Genomic DNA, 16,855 nt, shown 5'->3' on the forward strand with positions numbered 1-16,855 from the left:
AGGCAGGCCTCAGAATACGAGGGGGTCTGTAGCAGGAAAAACAGGAGTGCAAATAGACAGGGGCGTAGGAGACACTAAGTTTCTGGGGGTGGGGGGGCAGGGACAACCATGTGGAAAGTCCAGTGACCCTATAGAAATCGCCCATTGCATGAGACCATAAGCCCGTTAATACAATCGGATAGGTGTAAAGTGAAATGTTGAGAAAGGCAGGCATGTAGTCACTGTTTGCAAGTATGTTTTATTGTTATTTGCATTCAAAAAAGTAATTAGACTAATGTGGAAAAATCATGTATACTTTTTTATAGTGCTACTCATAGTTCACTCAGTTCTGGGATCTGCATGGTACTCGTTCTTTGAAGCAGGCACATTAACCCTCCACACTAATTTACAATGAGCCAAAACTTCCACTAGAAAAACTTTCAAACTCTCATTAGGAGGAACATTAATCATCAGAGTTATCTTGACATTTTTATTGTTGCCTGAAAGCTGCGTGATGCACAAGGAAGTTCATGTACTTCTAAACCAAAAATTATTTTTAAACACAGCGCCCCACACCAAAGTTAAGGCCAGGTGCGGCTGTACCGGTCGCACCACCCTAAAGCCAGTCCTGCTCCCAGCAATGGGGCAGGACAAGCATTTACAGAAATGGGTCAGGACTAACCTCATAGCCATTATATGAGGAAAAAGATCTATAGATGTAAAACTCCCCCCAAATTGCAGCAAGCAAAACAATTTAACAGATTTCCTGTAGATGATTTAAGGGAGAGTAGACTTCTCCACTGAGAATTGTTAAAGTTTTTGGGATCAAATTTCGAAAACGCAGCAGACCATTTGGGGGCATTCATGAAATATTCCAGTACTTTCCTGGTGCACCAGGGAAGCCTGGCTTTTCCTAGGAGTAAATCTGATTTTGTTTAAATGTCTTAAGTCAGAAATAACTTCCACTATACCAAGATCCTCATTTTTCATGGGTGAGCCGCTTATGCCAATGACTACATTCCATATGACAGTGCCAGAAATTTACCATGGATACTGCAGCCACAGTCATGAGTACCTTTAAAAATTCCCTCCGGTTTACAAGGGTCAGAATTTTGCGATTGACAACCCCTATAAAATGAGTACTGGAAATCTTATGACGAGAGTTACCTCAAATATCAGTTCCAACATTTTGCTATGGATCCACCCCATATGCTAAGAATTACGTGCATCCTATCAGGGTCTTCAGCCAGGTGTGGTGGCGTGTGTTCTGTGTCCCTGCTGCTGGGTATGACTGGGTTATCGGCTTTCTCAGTTAGACAGTTTGAGACCCCACAGCCAATGATGGTGTCTTCATAGAAGCATGTCAAGGCCTGCAGATTGCCATAGGTAACACCTCCCATCCAATGCTGTTAGTGCCCTTGTCCATAAGGCAAGAATAACCTCCAGTATGCCAGACCAGCACCACACTTGCACGCATAACAAACATACACTCACACACACATTCTCACTATATCTCTTGCATTCTTTCGTACCTTTGTACTCCGTCACACTCACACACACTGCCACTCACGCTTCAATTAGTAAATTTGCTTTTATTGTGTTAGAAAAGTTTACCCTGCTGCCTCACCTTTACCTGCCTTGCCTTTTAGTGAAACTTAATAAAAACAGATTCTCTATACGTTATTCATAATAATATATTGCCTTGACAATGTTTGTTACAAGTATGATGTGGATGAAAAATGCACTTCTTAAAATAGCTGTGTGGAGCTTATGTTTGGTTTCACGTGTTGATCAAGCAGGTACAGTATTGGAAATGAATGAATCCACATTCTAACATGAAGCACCACAGCATCCAGCTGACCTTATAAAATGCTTGACTTCTTCGGCAACTATGGATTTCATCCAGTAACTCTTTAAATGTTTGTTTTTTGTTTTTTTTTACCAATCTTTTTATTAACTTTGCTCATGGTCTCATACATCATACAACCAACGTTGTAATCCAGCGTGAGTAATTCCTGTGCATGGTACAAATACAAGTCATCAGAGCTGAACAAAGGCGTACTCATACTTAACTCCCCTCCGCCCCCCTCCGGGCATCCCGATACCTCTTCCATGGTCCCCACACCCTTCTCCATTTTTTCACACAGCCCCTGGCCTTATATATGGTTTCCTCAGCCCTCTGACACCAATCCAAATCCCTGAGCCATTGGTCCCACTGCGGGGGCGCCTGCGTCCCCCAGCAACTGGCAATGTTGCGTTTCGCTACTCCGACCGCCAGTGCAAGCCACATCTCGTGATACCTGGACCAATGGGTGGGTCCTTTGATCATGAGAAGAAGCCATTTGGGCTCCACTGGGACCGGCGAGCCTACTACGTCCGACATCGTACGCGCTACCTTCGTCCAAAAGGGCACTATGTTCGGGCAGTCCCAGAGGATATGATAAAATGACCCCTCCCCATGCCGTCCCCGCGCGCATAATGGGGACAGGCTCCTGCCCCATGCGAAAAGATGAGTTTGCGGGTAATAGACCCGATGCAAAATTTTAAGCTGCACGAGGCGGAACCTTACCCGAATGGCCACTTCGTGCGGGCTTTGCAAGGCATCCTGCCAGTCGTCATCCTCGAGGCAACCAATATCTCCCTCCCATCTCTCCCTCTGGGACACAAGTGGGCCAGGCATATTATTTATAAGTTTACGATAAATAGTGGCCGTTGGCCTGCCTAGGATGGGATCCAGCAGAAGACTGTCCTCCATGGGAGAATATTCTGGGATGGAAACGTCAAGACTCACATGGGATCGCAGGGCATGCATAAGGCGAAGGTAGTGAAATCGCTGGGAGTCGTGCATTCGGAATTCTTGTTGGAGGTACTCGAAGCACCTGGGGGCATCTCTTTTCCATACGTCACCTAAATATTCAATCCCAATTAATTTCCAGCCCTTGAAGCCCACAAGCCCCTTAACCTCTGGCAAGTGATCCCCCACCCACAGAGGGGTCCTCCCGGTCAGGGTACCAGCCCACCCCAGGAAACGATGTGCTTCCCGCCTGCAGTGTAGTACCACCCCCGTATGCGAAGGCAGATCTCCGTGCCAACGACGCGAGTAGAGGAGCGGCTCGCAAGTACCTCCCGGCATAATATACCTATCTACACGATAGGCAGGTTCTGAGCTCGGCGCATATACCCAATCATTGACCACCTGCAGTTTGGGAAGCCCAGTAATATAACTGGACGTCAGGGAGGGCCAGCCTCCATCATACACTCCTCTCGTGAGTTTACGCATCGCTATCCTCGGGCTCCCGCCCTCCCACAGTAGCGTGCAGACCGACTGAGATATATGCCTAAACACCCACGGGATTGGGTACGGTGTGTTCTGCAAGACGTACAAAAGCCTCGGCAGTGCCAACATTTTGAACAGTGCAGCACGCCCGACGAGAGTGAGAGGCAGGGACTTTCAGTGGGACACATCAGAGGCCAGCCTCACCAAATGCGGCTCAAGATTTTTAGGTAGGAATTCCGCTCTATCTCTAGTAACATATATCCCCAAATACCGGAAGCCTTCTGTTTCTTTCGATGCCGCACATCTCTTCGGGATTCTCGGTGGCGGGCCCGAAAGGGGATAAATGAGAGATCTGGACCAATTAATTGTGAAGCCGGAGTAGCTCCCAAACAACTCGAAAAGATGTAACGCCTGTGCGATTGAGTGGTAGGGGCGGGCCATATAAAGGATGATACCGTCTGCGTATAAAGATATACGCTCTTCCCAGTCGTCATTGAGAGCCAAGCCCCAAAAAGACCTGTCCTGCCTGATCCAGTGCGCTAACGGCTCGAGAGCGAGGGCAAAAAGAAGCGGGGGACAAGGGACACCCCTGTCTGGTCCCCCTGCACGGGGGAACGTTCGGGACATCGCACCGTTTACCCTCACCCTTGCTACCGGCTGCTCATACAGTAGCCGCACCCAACTACAAAACACCGGGCCAAAGCCCAGCTTCTGAAGGACCATGAATAAGTAGGGCCACTCGATACTATCGAAGGCCATTGATGCATCTAAGGACATCAGGGCCGTTTGGGTATCACCCACCGCCTCTGTCATGTACAGGACTCCATATAACCTTCTCAAATTGTGCCGAGTACTCCTATGGGGCATGAAACCTGACTGGTCTACAAGGATAAGGTCCGGCAAGACCGACAATAATCTCGTCGCTAAGGTCTTGGCCAAAACCTTGGCCTCCATGTTTAACAGCGAGATGGGCCGGTATGATGAGCAGAGGTCTGCCGGTTTCCCAGCCTTGTGTGTGACCACTATCGTAGCTTCTCGTTGATCTGGTGGGAGCCTATACACCTCCCTGGCCTCAAGAAATATTTCCCGTAACGGGTCAATAATCACACTAGCTTGGCTCTTGTATAATTCTACAGGGATCCCATTGGGCCCCTGTGCCTTCCCTGCCTGCAGGGAGTTAAAGTCTTCACCAAGTTCCGCCCCCGTTTGAAAGGATTCCAGATGGCTCGTTTGTTCCTGAGATAGAGTCTGGAGCGCGAAATCTCGCAAGAACTCTGCACAGTCCAGCTCAGACCTGGTACAGACCGGGGAGTAGACCCCCTCATAGTAGGACGCAAATGCTTCCGCTATGGCCACGCCCGTATCCGCCAAGGACCCGGAAGCATCCCTTACGTTTACCACCCAGGATCGCTCACGATCTCGGGGCTCAAGCCATGGCAGCAGTTTCATACTCTTGTCCCCTGCATCGTAAATCCTGCGTTGCATGGCCAGGGAGTAGTCCCGGGCTTCACCCTCGGCTAGTGACCGAAGTTCCTGCTGCTTGAGTGCCAGGGTGTCGGCCAGGTCCGTCGAGGGGGTCCCACCTGCTCTGCGCTCCAATTCCTCTATTTCCCGTTCCAATTGCTTAATCTGCAGCGATTCCTCCTTTTTTTGGACTCCAATCAGTGCCTGGGCCTGGCCCCTGAGAACCGTTTTATACGCTTCCCACAAAGTAAGCTGGGAGTCGACCGATCCCTGGTTCTCAGCAAAGTACTGCTGAGAACATTCCAGTAACTTATCCCTTGTGGAGTCATCCCGCAGGCGCCAGGGGTCGAGCCTGGGAAAGGCCGCCCTGACGGTTGTTGCCCCCATAAGGACCACCTCCACTGGGGAGTGGTCCGAGATTCCCCGGGCCAGAATGCAAGATTCCGCGAAGTCCCCCAAGTAGTCCTCACTCGCAAAAATATGATCTAGTCTGGAAAAGGACCCATGCCTAGCTGAATAGAACGAGTATTGCCTTTGGGAGGGGTGGTGCGAGCGCCACACGTCTTAAAGGCCCATAGCGGTCATGAAGCCCCTAAGTTCCATTTCCCCCCTATTGCCCGATCTCACCCGTGAACGATCCCAGTCAGCATCCATGACCGCGTTTGTGTCACCTCCTAGCACGAGGGTGCCCTGGGGGAGGCCCATCAGATGCGCCCCCAGCTTCTGAAACGTCGAGGCATGCAGGCCGGGCAGAACATAACAAGAGCTAAGGACTAGTAGTCTCCCTTCCCATCTAGCTGCCACCGACACCATACAACCCGAGTCCTCCGTCCATGTGCCAGTGATGATCAGGGGCAGTGAACCCAACGTGAACCCCGAATGAGCCACCAGCTTGTAGCCAAAACGGTCTAAGGCCTTACACCTGTTGCCCCGAAGGTGCGTTTCCTGGAGGAGCACCACGTTCGGGGAATGGCGCTTTACATGCTGTAGCACCAGTGTTCTCTTGATCTTGTTACCCAACCCGTTGACATTCCACATCAGGATTCTCATTTGTGTCTGATCACCCTTTCCCATACCAGGTCTCATGTTGCATCGAGTCAGTCCTCCTCCCATGCCCGCCTCTCCGATGACCCAACCATGCATTTAAGTGTGAACCACCATGAGCTAAACAAAAACAACCCCCCAGCCCCAACCATCCCCCCCAAACCAGACCCCCCTCCCTGCCTCCCTGCCTCCCTGCTAAGTGAGCCCCCAACCACCCACCCTGAAAACTCGCAGAGTGCCTGTCGCCCCATCACCCCGGTGCCAACCAAACAAGGGAACATGAGCCTGCAATCCGCAGAAAACGTCATACTGAATTTTCGGAGTTCACACCCCAATGACAAAACAACTCAATGGACCCCACTTCAAACCCCCCCCCCCCCCCCCCCCGGACCCACGCCTCCCTCCCCACCCTAGATGTCGAGAACTTCTACCGGCCACGGCAAAAACTATTAAACCGCCACCATGTGGTTATAGCCACATAACGGGCATCTTGCCTCATAGTAACCCGCCTAGCATCCAAAACAGTACCCGGACACAGGCCACACGTCGCCCCCCCACTCTTCTCCATACCAGTACCCCGTGTAATCCAGAGCACTACAGTCACTTTATAGGAGCCTGCTCGCTCTCTCTGTGCTCTCGTGGCTGCGTGTGCTGAGCCCGGACCTCCTGACCTCCGTGGACCACCCTGACGGCCCACTGCGCGCCAGCCTTCCATCCAGTCGTTCGCCTCTGCTGGAGAGTCAAAAAAGTATGCCTTATCGCCGTCCATAATCTTGAGGCGCACCGGGAATAACATCATGTATTTCACACCATGTTCACGAAGGGCTCTCTTGACCCCGTCGAAGGATCTGCGAAGCCGTTGGACGTGCAGCATGACGTTGGGGAAAAAGCGAATGGTGGCGTTCTCCAGCCGCAAAACCCCAGACACTCGTGATGCCTGCAGGATGGCATCCCGATCCCTATAGTTCAGAATACGGGCTATTATGGTGCGTGGGGACGCCCCTGGCTTTGGCTTCCCCCCCAACGCACGGTGGGCCCTTTCAACTGAGAAGAAGTTGGAGAGACGTTTCGGTTTTAGGTGATTGAGGATCAGGTCCTCTACGAAGCAGTCCACGGACGGGCCCTCCAATTCCTCCGGAACCCCCACGATGCGTAGGTTATTGCGTCGGGCCCGCCCCTCAGGTCCTTCAGGCGGGCCATAACGTTTGTTTGGTTTCTGGTGAGGGAAACGACCTGCTCCTCCATCCTCTTCATTTTGGCCTGCAAACCCCCAATGCCACTCTCCGCTGCCGCCACCTTTTCAGACATCTTGCGAAAATCCACACGGAGCAAGTTAACCTCCTCCGTGACTGAGTCCAATTTGGGCTCCATCGTGCCACGCATGTCCTTAATCACTAGCATGATGTCCCGGAGCGACGGTACCGGTGCGTCATCCTCCACCCCACTGCGCTGACTCGCGCCTTGCTGGCCCTCCTCTCTGCCCATAGCCACTGTGTACTTATCGATTTGATTGGCTTGGGCCTGCGCTGACAACTTGTTGCGGCCCATGACGGAAGCCCCGTCGAAGTAGTCCTGGCAGTACACAAGGCTCCCGGGCCACCCAGGCCCGATTAGTCGAAGCCCCCAGGTCCTGCGAACAGACCTCAGGACGAGCAGCGGCCAAACCACCCGCGGCGCTGTCTCTACTGCGTCCGAGGCCCCACTCTACTATCCAGAGACCCGTTGGCCTGTACAGACCAGTCACCTCTGGGGCCCCCCGCCGCCTCAATGTACACCACCTATTGGGCGCCTCTTCTCACGCCCACTGCCGACGGCAAAGCTATCCTGCACCGCACTTCCTGGTGCAATGTCGGTCCCGGCAAAAGGCAACCCCACAGGGACCCAGAAACGCCCACCAGCAAGGCCCCAATTCAGTTTCCGGCGCGCCAGGGGCCCACAGCACAGCCCCGCCACGGAGTATGGTGCACTGCTTCACCGCTCCGGTGCTCGTCTTGGGCAATGGGCGAATAAACCAATCTCGCAGACGCCCGGTGGGAGGGCGCAGGGGCCCAGACTTAGCCCTCTACTCCATGCCACTCTCCTGCGCGTGGCCGCCTCTGCCCCCACGTGGCTGTAATCCTCGCCGGTAACACGTCCTTGCTGCCTGCGCACACAATCCGCCAGTCCATGCGCTCTTACCGCCACCGCGCTCAGGCCACTTTCAGTCCACCAGCTCCAGGCCTCTGAAGCGCTGACAGACACCCTCCTCCCCGCGGGCCGCCACCGTCGGGCTCACCGCCAGGCCAGGCACACATGCGCTCCTCAGGGCATGCCTCAGCTGTCCTCCGCAGTTATGCTCCAGCACGGCAAGCGAACCGCCCTGCAGCCGCCCGCTCATGGCTCACCAGGCCTAGCTGCAAGTCGCAGTCCGCGTCGGCTACACCGCCGGTGCCATTTTACTCCAAGCGCCGCCACAGCCCAGGCGGTCCAGCAACACGGCCTCCAAGGCTCATTTTCCGCTCACCACAGTCACCGACGAGGAGTGCCCACGCCACGCTGTCCTCTGGGCCGACCGCCGCGCTTCCCCCTTCACAGCAGTGCAGCTAGTCAGTTCACGCCGCCGTCTCTGATCACTGCAAGGCGGCGGACGCCATTTTTTTGTCTCAGCCAGCGCCTGCACGGTCACAACACCTCCGCCGTCGGACGTTCACAGGCTGCCGAGAACAACACCGATCACTTCCCGCCACTACCCCTCTGCCTTGCCTGCAGGTAGGTGTCCAAATATCAACTGATTATGTCGGATTTGGGGCGATTTGTTGCGGTCTGCTAGTGCAGCTCACTCAGTGTGCGGCCATCTTCCTTGGCTGCAGGCCACGCCCCCCCAATGTTTGGGTTTTTGAGACCCAACTGACAATGTAAAAAAACTAAAAAACTGCATGTCTCGAGATGAAGCATTGTGGTGAATGGAAAGCCAGGAATGGCTGAAGCTGTCACATGTTCTTCAATACAGCTCCATACCCGCAAGCCTCCGCCCTAGTCTCCCTCTTCATGCCATCCCACATTCACAGTCCGCTCTCCCCTCTTGCCCCAGTGGTCTTACGTAAATACGAGCTAGGAGACGATTACTTACAGCTAGTGCAATTGTTGTGTCAACGCCCCACAGTGCGGGCTCGCACGGGCAAGCTCTTATCTGACGAAATTAGGGTGAGACGAGGGACCAGACAGGAGTGCCCCTTGTCCCCGTTACTCTTTTCCCTCGCTGTGGAACCATTGGTGGCTCTCTTCCGGGAGAGTGGCGTGGATTAGGGCATCCCCTTGAGCGATGGACTGCATACAGTGTCCATATATGCGGACGACCTATTGTTGTATATACGAGATCTGCATGCTGTGCCGCCGGAGATATCTGCTCTGTTCTGTAGATTCGAGGCGATGTCAGGCCTCAGGGTAAACTGGGCTAAGTCAGGTGCTTACTCTTTTCGCGAATATACAGTTGCGACCGATATAATCATTAATGGTATCGCTCTTGATTGGTATCCGACCACGTTCAAATACTTAGGAATATATATTTATAGGTCCCCAACAGATATACTGGAGGGTAATCTGGTTCGCGCCATTTCCTCCATAAAGGCACAGATGCAATTCTGGAAGACCTTACCGCTCAATGTGATGAGCCATGTTACCTTAACCAAAATGATAGTACTACACAGGTTACTATATTATTTTGCAAATCTCCCGGTGTATGTCCCAGTGAGGCTCTTTAGAGAACTGGAGAGGTTAATCCGTGGCTTGATTTGGAATGCGGGGCAGTCTAGGATAGCACTGCAGAAATTATATGCACCCCCGGAAAGTGGTGGCTTGGCAGTTCCGCATCTAGAACTATATTACTTAGCCGCGCAATTACAGTGGGTCGTGAATTGGCTTAGTGGCAAGAACCTGGCGGACACGGCGACCACGACGACAGCCTGGACGCACACCCAGATATGCGGACTGTTTCATCCGCTTGCGAAAATCTCCCGCCCGACACAAATGCATGTTGAGTTAGCTCATAGATGCTTTAAGAGAAGCCTTCACCTCACACAAAATACAGTTCCATATGCTCCGGTGCTGCCACTTCTTGGGACGCCCAGGGGCAGAGTCCCCATAACTGATATGACGCTGGTGCCCTGGACTGAGGCGGGGATGGAGAAAATAGGGGACCTGTACGCAGACGGTATCTTATTACCTTTTGCAACACTAATGGCTGATAATCAATTACCGGTGGGCCAGTTCCTTCTACATGCGGCCATTAAGCGAATGTTTACGCTAGCGTGGGGTGACATAACCAACGAGCCGCCGACCCATCAGTTACTGCAATACCTGCATGTAATGGGGAAAGGATCGCATGTGATACATTGGCTGGTACAAGCCCTGCTCGCTCATGTGTTGAAGCCACTGCAGAGACTCCGCACACACTGGACTGAAGACAGAGGCCGCCCCTGGACTGATAAAGAATGGAAACACGTTTTAGCTGGAGCCACACACATACCGCGAAATTCACGATTCAAACTCATACAAACTTATATACTACACAGGGCGTATCTTTCACCAGACAAGATCAATAAATACTTTAACATTAATACTTCCGAATGTCCCCGATGCCACCTCCTAGGTGCTGATCTATTACAATTGCTGTGGTCTTGTCCCCAGCTTTTACACTACTGGCGTATAATATTGGAAACACTTGCCAAATGCACTAACACTGAGGTACATACTACATGGGAGGTCTGCATCCTGTGGTTTTACAAAAGAACCAAGGCCACCAAGGCAGGCTCCAGGTTTCGGGACCTAGGCCTCATAACAGAGAAACGACTTATAACTAAGAGGTGGAAACACAAGGACCCACTAGAGGTATCGCATTGGGTGAAATCCCTTGAGGTTTGGGCACAGGCGGAAGGCGCCACCCTACATAGGGAAGAAACAGCAGGGCTATGCAAATTTCCCATTGCGCACACCTGGGATGACATGCTCAGAACTCTCACAGGCTCGGACGCCACACCGCGAGCACCCCCTGCGCAATGGGCGGGACCTGACACTTAATGAGACACCTGAATGCAGATGACGCACTGCCTCTACATTTCACTCCAACTGCTGCTGTTGGGCTGGGCGACTCCCGCGTACCCCTCCACGACACTGTGCGGAAATAGCTCCTATCAAAAGTTCACTTCACGACAACACAACTGCATGAGAAGTAGAAGTGTCAGCCCACACATCATACCCGCACGCTAGCCTAGTCGCGACTGCACCCAGATGGCACACTAAGCACTAGACACATATACACTCGGTCATTTGATGTCTCCCCTGTTTTGATTGCTGTTGTTAGATATGGTTGAATTATTATAAAAGATAATATCTAGTGGCCAGACTCGACATTTGCATGTATGCCGCTTTATTTGCATAGGAAACGTTATGTGATGCAATTCAAGAGCTGAGTCCAAATATGAATAGCCTTGGTCTGGAAACGTTGCTGTATTCACACATTACTGTTCACAGCCATAAGAGGTGCACTAAACACTTTCACTCTGGCCCTCAATTATAGTTGGCAGAATGTGCGGGCTGTAGGAGCCCAAGGCGACTCACAAATGTATGAGTAACCTTATACCATAGACACGAATGGCACTGAAACAGTGGGAAGGAAATGCCCTGAATTACATGCATGGTGTCATAGAACAAGTGATGATGTCGCCAAGGTGAAATATAATGATGCTTGTAAATTACTGTACCAGGAAACAATAAAATGTAATAAAGATATTTAAAAAAAAAAAAAATGAGTGGTGTGAGTGTAGGGTGAAAAATGTGCAGATGTGAGTGTCAGGTGAGCTGCATGAATACAGTGTGAGAGGGCCCATGTGAGTGTCGGGTGAGATGAGTGCAAGCAGAGTGAGAGGAGTAAGTGCAAGGTAGTGTGAACGGTGTAAATGCAGGATGAGTGATGTCCCTGTGTGTGGTGCAATGTGAACGGCAAGAGTGAAGGGTGATCAGTGAGAGTTACTGGTGAGTGCATGTTGAGAGGAGTTAGTGCAGAGTGAATGGTGTGTTCCTATGAGTTCCAGCACACTATTGTCCCTGTGTTCAGGCAGGATGAACAGGGTGTCTGTATGAATGCAGGCTGAGAGGTTTGTCTGCATGAGGTTGAGGGGATGAAGTGCAGGGTAACTGGTATGACTCCAAGGTGAGTGCTGTACTTGTTTATGTGATATGAGTGCAGGGTGAGTGTTGTACCCATGTGAATGAAAATGTGCTTGAGGATGTGAGTGAAGGGCAAGCTGGGTGAGTGACAGGAGTGCTTATGTGCGTGCACAGGGAGCGAGGTGACAGAGGGAGAGTTGGGTGAGAGGAGTGACTGCAGGGTGAGTGATCTGATATATGAGTTTTGGTGCGGGTGAAAGTGCAGAGTGTGAGAAATGAATGCATTGTGAGAAATGTGCTTGCTTGAGTGAGACTGCAATGTGAGCAGTGAGGTGAGTAACGTGGCACATGAGTGCAGGGTGAGTGGTGTGCTCGTGTAAGTGCAGGGTGAAAAGCATGAGTTCATGGTGAGTGGTGTGACTGCAGTGTGATCACTGCGAGTGCAGGGTGCGCGGTGTGCTGATGTAACTGCAGGGTAGGTGGAGGGAGAACGGACTGAATACATGGCGAGGGACATTGGTCCAGTGTGGTCTCTGTGAGTACAAGGTGAGCGGTGTGCTCGTGTGAGCGCAGGATAAGAAAACAAGTTACTTACCTGTAACTACAGTTATCCAGCATTGGTATCTTTCTTAGATTCACATGCCTGAATCATTCCCCGTTGCCGAGGCGGGAGTTCCACGGTAAATTACAAAAGTAGTGCCATAAGTAAATAACAGTAGTAGGCTAAAAGAAAAACGCCTAAGGCCTAAATCTTAGTAGCCTATCTACATCATTATAGTAAAAAGAACCAAAAGTCAGCTCCAACCAATCAGCTACCAGCACCCTCTAGAACACTCTCAGCAGAGGCAGTTCTCAGATTTTCTTAGCACAAGTGGGAAGTAAATATCCCAAATCGTAGAGAATTGACTCGCCGGGAGGAGGGTGGGTGCATGTGAATATATGAAAGATACCAATACTGGATAGCTGTAGTTACAGGTAAGTAACTTTTTTAATTCAGTATTGGGGTATCTTTCATAGATTCACATGCCTGAATCCGAGTAGCAAGCAGTATACCAAAAGTCGTTTGCGGATGGTGGGAGCCAAATGTTCATAAACTCCCAAATTGCATCCACAATGGTTGAGAAATTTTAAAATAACCAAGCCTTTAAGAAATCAAAAGCTATGTTAAAAGACATTACCGAAATACAACATGAATACATAAATATTAATATACGGATATATAGATATATATATATATATATATATATATAGAGCTCTTTAGATATATAAATATGTATGTTGCATGAAACATGGTAGCATATAAAAGAGAAAAAATACCTGAATCTGACCTTAATGAAAGAGATGGCGTAGGACAGCCTGTCCAACCGCTGCATCTTCATATTGTGCAGATTGAAGACGGAAATGCTTCGTGAACGTGTGGACATTTTTCCATGTCACAGCACGAGAGATATTTTCCGGAGTCACTCCAGCAAACAATGCTGTAGAAGCTGCCATAGTTCTTGTAGAATGAGCTTTGGCTTTCATCTGTAAAGGTTTGTTGGCCTTGTCATGGCAGAAATGAAACGTAGATGCCAGTCATCTGGTAATTGTTGCCTTTGTCACTGCAGTTCCAAGTGTCGCTTGACCATAGGCCATGAACAGTTGGTTGGAACGTCTGATGTCTTTAGTTTTCTGTAGGTAGAATTTTAAACAGCCCTTAACATCCAGCGAGTGTAATCCTCTTTCAGCTGGAGTGGATGGATCCGGAAAGAAAGTTCTTAATCTTACCGGTTCATTCAAATGAAATTGTGACTGTACTTTAGGGATGAATTTAGGATTTGTTCGAAGGGTTACATGGTCCTGAGTGAAATGTAAAAAGGGTTCCGTGATAGTGAAAGCTTGGATTTCACTCACCCTTCTTGCAGAAGTAAGAGCCAGTAAAAGGGCGACCTTCCAAGTGAGGAATTTGAGATCAGCTTTGTGGCTCGGCTCAAATGGACGTTTCATTAATTGCGCTAGCATGGTGTTGAGTTCCCACTCTGGAGGGGGTGCTCGCACTGGAGGGAAGGCTCGGAAAAGCCCTTTCATGAATTGCTTGACAAGTGAAGATGAACAGAGAGAAGGATGTTTAGTGCATTTTCTGAATCTGGAAAGAGCAGCAAGATGGAACTTGACCGATGAAAAGGTAAGCCCAGACTTGGTTAGAGAAAGCAAATAAGGGAGCTTGAACTGGGTGAATATTATTCGCCTCGAACCAACAGCAAAATCGCTTCAATTTTAGGCGATATGTTTTGATTGTGTTCTGGGCACGAGATTTGGCCAAAATTTCACAACAGTCTTGTGAAATGTTGAGGTCCTTGAACTCTAAGAAATCAGGAGCCATGCATGCAAGTGCAGGGACTGTGGGTCTGGATGAACCACTTGGCCTCTGTCCCTCGACAACATCGTAGGCGTCGGAATAAGGCGAATGGGCTTGTTTTGAGACAATAGCAGAAGTTCCTGGAACCAATACTGCCTTGGCCAACGGGGTGCAATCAGAATTAGACGGCAACCCTCCAGTTTCATCTTGCGGAGCACTTTCGGGATCAATGGTATTGTGGGAAAAGCATATGCACAAATCCCTGAACATCACATGGACAGGGCATTCTCTGTTGAGGGAACCTGCTGGCATAGTATCGGCATTTCTTGTTCTCCCTCGTTGCGAATAGATCCAGTGCTGGTTTGCTCCAAGCCTGGAAAACTCTGTTCGCCTGCTCCTCCTCTAGCTCCCACTCGTGATAGTCCGACTGAGACCTGCTCAGCGTATCCACCAGAGTATTGTGGAGACCCCTGACGTGCTCGGCTCTCAGGGTTATTTTGTGGAATGTGACCCACTCACACAATTCCTGAGCCTCCTGCGAGAGTGTAGCTGATTTTATTCCTCCTTGCTTGTTGATGTAATACATGCTGGTCGTACTGTCGGTACGAACCAGCACTGAGGAACCCGCAATCCTTGGGAGGAACGCTTGCAGAGACAGAAAGATGGCGCGGAGCTACAGTCTGTTGATATGCTGTTGCTTGTGTACTTGAGACAATTTTCCTTGAATCTGCAAATCTTGCAGATGACCTCCCCATCCCTCCATGGAGGCATCGGTCGTTAGAACAAAGTCTGGAATGGTTGGTAGGAATGTGAGACCATGGGCTAGATTCGCTGTTTGTGACCACCAATGCAGCGCAGCATGACCCTGATGGAATCGTCGAACAAACCCACGGCTTGTTGCCATTGAAGGTGTAGTTCCTCCTGAAGAGGTCTCATTTTGAGCCGTGCCAAGGGTATGATATTTATTGCAGAAGAGCACATCCCCAGGAGTGAAGCAAACATCCGGACAGAAACTGACCTTCTTCTTGAAATTAAAGTTGCTAATTTTTGGAGACGTATTTGGTGGACGTGTGACAAGAATGCTTTGCACTGGACCGTGTCTAGCATTGCTCTGAGAAAAGGAATGACTTGGAGTGGACGCAACTGCGATTTGCTCTTGTTGAGAGTCAGCCCCAGAGAAGCAATGAGATGGAGACATGCTGTTGTGGCAACCTTGGCTTCTTGTTCCGAAAGACCTTTGAGCAGCCAGTCGTCAAGATAAGGAAACACCTGGATTCCTCGAGATCTCAATGCTGCTGCCACTGATGCCAAGCACTTCGTGAAGATTCTTGGTGCCGATTTCAGCCCAAACGGGAGCACTTTGTACTGATAGTGGGTGCCAGCCACTGTGAAGCGAAGATATTTGCGATGTTTGGGTGGATAGGGATGTGGAAATACGCATCTTCCATATCCAGAGAAGCCATAAAATCTCCTTCGTTTAAACAGCTTAAAATCTCGGAAGGTGTGACCATCCGGAAACTTTGCTTTTTGAGGAATTTGTTGAGCTTGCGGAGGTCCAGAATCAGTCGCCATTCCCCTGACTTCTTCTTGATGAGGAAGAAACGAGAATAGAAACCGGTTCCTTTTTGAGATGATGGAACATTCTCTATTGCATTCTTGAGGAGCATCGTTAAGGCTTCTTTGAATAATAAGTGAAGACGAGGGGGAGGGGGAGGGGGACCCCGGGGCGGAGTAGTAGGTGGCTGCTTGATAAATTCCAGGGTGTGGCCGTTGGTTACTAGGTCTAGAACCCATTGGTCTGAAGTAATTTCCTGCCACTTGTGAACAAAAGCTGAAATCTTCGCGCCCACCGGTATGGAGGGTAATCTGGCTAGGGCCCTGTGGAGATCATTGTTTCCTGTTGGCGTCTCGACCTTGATTCTGTGATCGTTTTCGACCACCCTGATGGGAGAAACTAGTCATAGAGGATTGGCGGTATGATGACTGGTTGTAAGGCTGTCTATACTGCGATTGATACTGCCTGTTTGTTGGTTTTGGTATCCTCCTCTTGAAGTAAAACCACGTCCTCTTGCACCTCTGAAAGATCCGCGCCTGTATTGAAGGGCACCTAACGATCTAGCGGTATCCGTGTCAGTTTTTATAGCAAGGAGAGCCTCATCAATGTGTTTACCAAACAAAGACTCTCCGTCATAGACCATGTCTAGAATCTTTGTTTGTACCTCCGGCCTGAAAAGTTGTGGCTTTAAGCCATCCTTGGCGTCTAAGCACTGCAGCCCCGGCGAGCTGACGAAATTTGGTATATACAATGTCCAGTGCGCAATCTATAGTTTCAGATGCGGCTCGTTCTCCCTCCAACAGAATTTTCCTTGCTTCCTGTCTACGGTCTTCAGGAATGAGGTCTATAAGACCCACCATATCTGACCACATCTGACGGTCATAACGGACAATTATCGCCAGAGAGTTAGCAGCTCTAATAGTGGCTGCTGCCATGGTAGAGAATGTTTTACCTGTAAGGTCAAGCCTCCGTCCTTCCTTGTCAGGCGGTGTGGTGATAGGCGTCGCAGGATTTTTAGATTGTTGTTGGGCGGCTTGGGAAATTACCGAATCTG

The 16,855-nt window shown here is 50.2% G+C and overlaps 1 protein-coding gene across 1 annotated transcript in view; it reads left to right on the forward strand.

Moving 5' to 3' along the window:
- The window catches only part of DNHD1 (dynein heavy chain domain 1), an 856,151-nt gene that overhangs the window by 163,420 nt on the left and 675,876 nt on the right, over positions 1–16,855 (forward strand). The gene's annotated exons all lie outside the window — the stretch shown is intronic.

This window comes from Triturus cristatus, chromosome 8 (assembly GCF_964204655.1).
Source record: "Triturus cristatus chromosome 8, aTriCri1.1, whole genome shotgun sequence".
NCBI classification, from domain to species: Eukaryota; Metazoa; Chordata; class Amphibia; order Caudata; family Salamandridae; genus Triturus; species Triturus cristatus.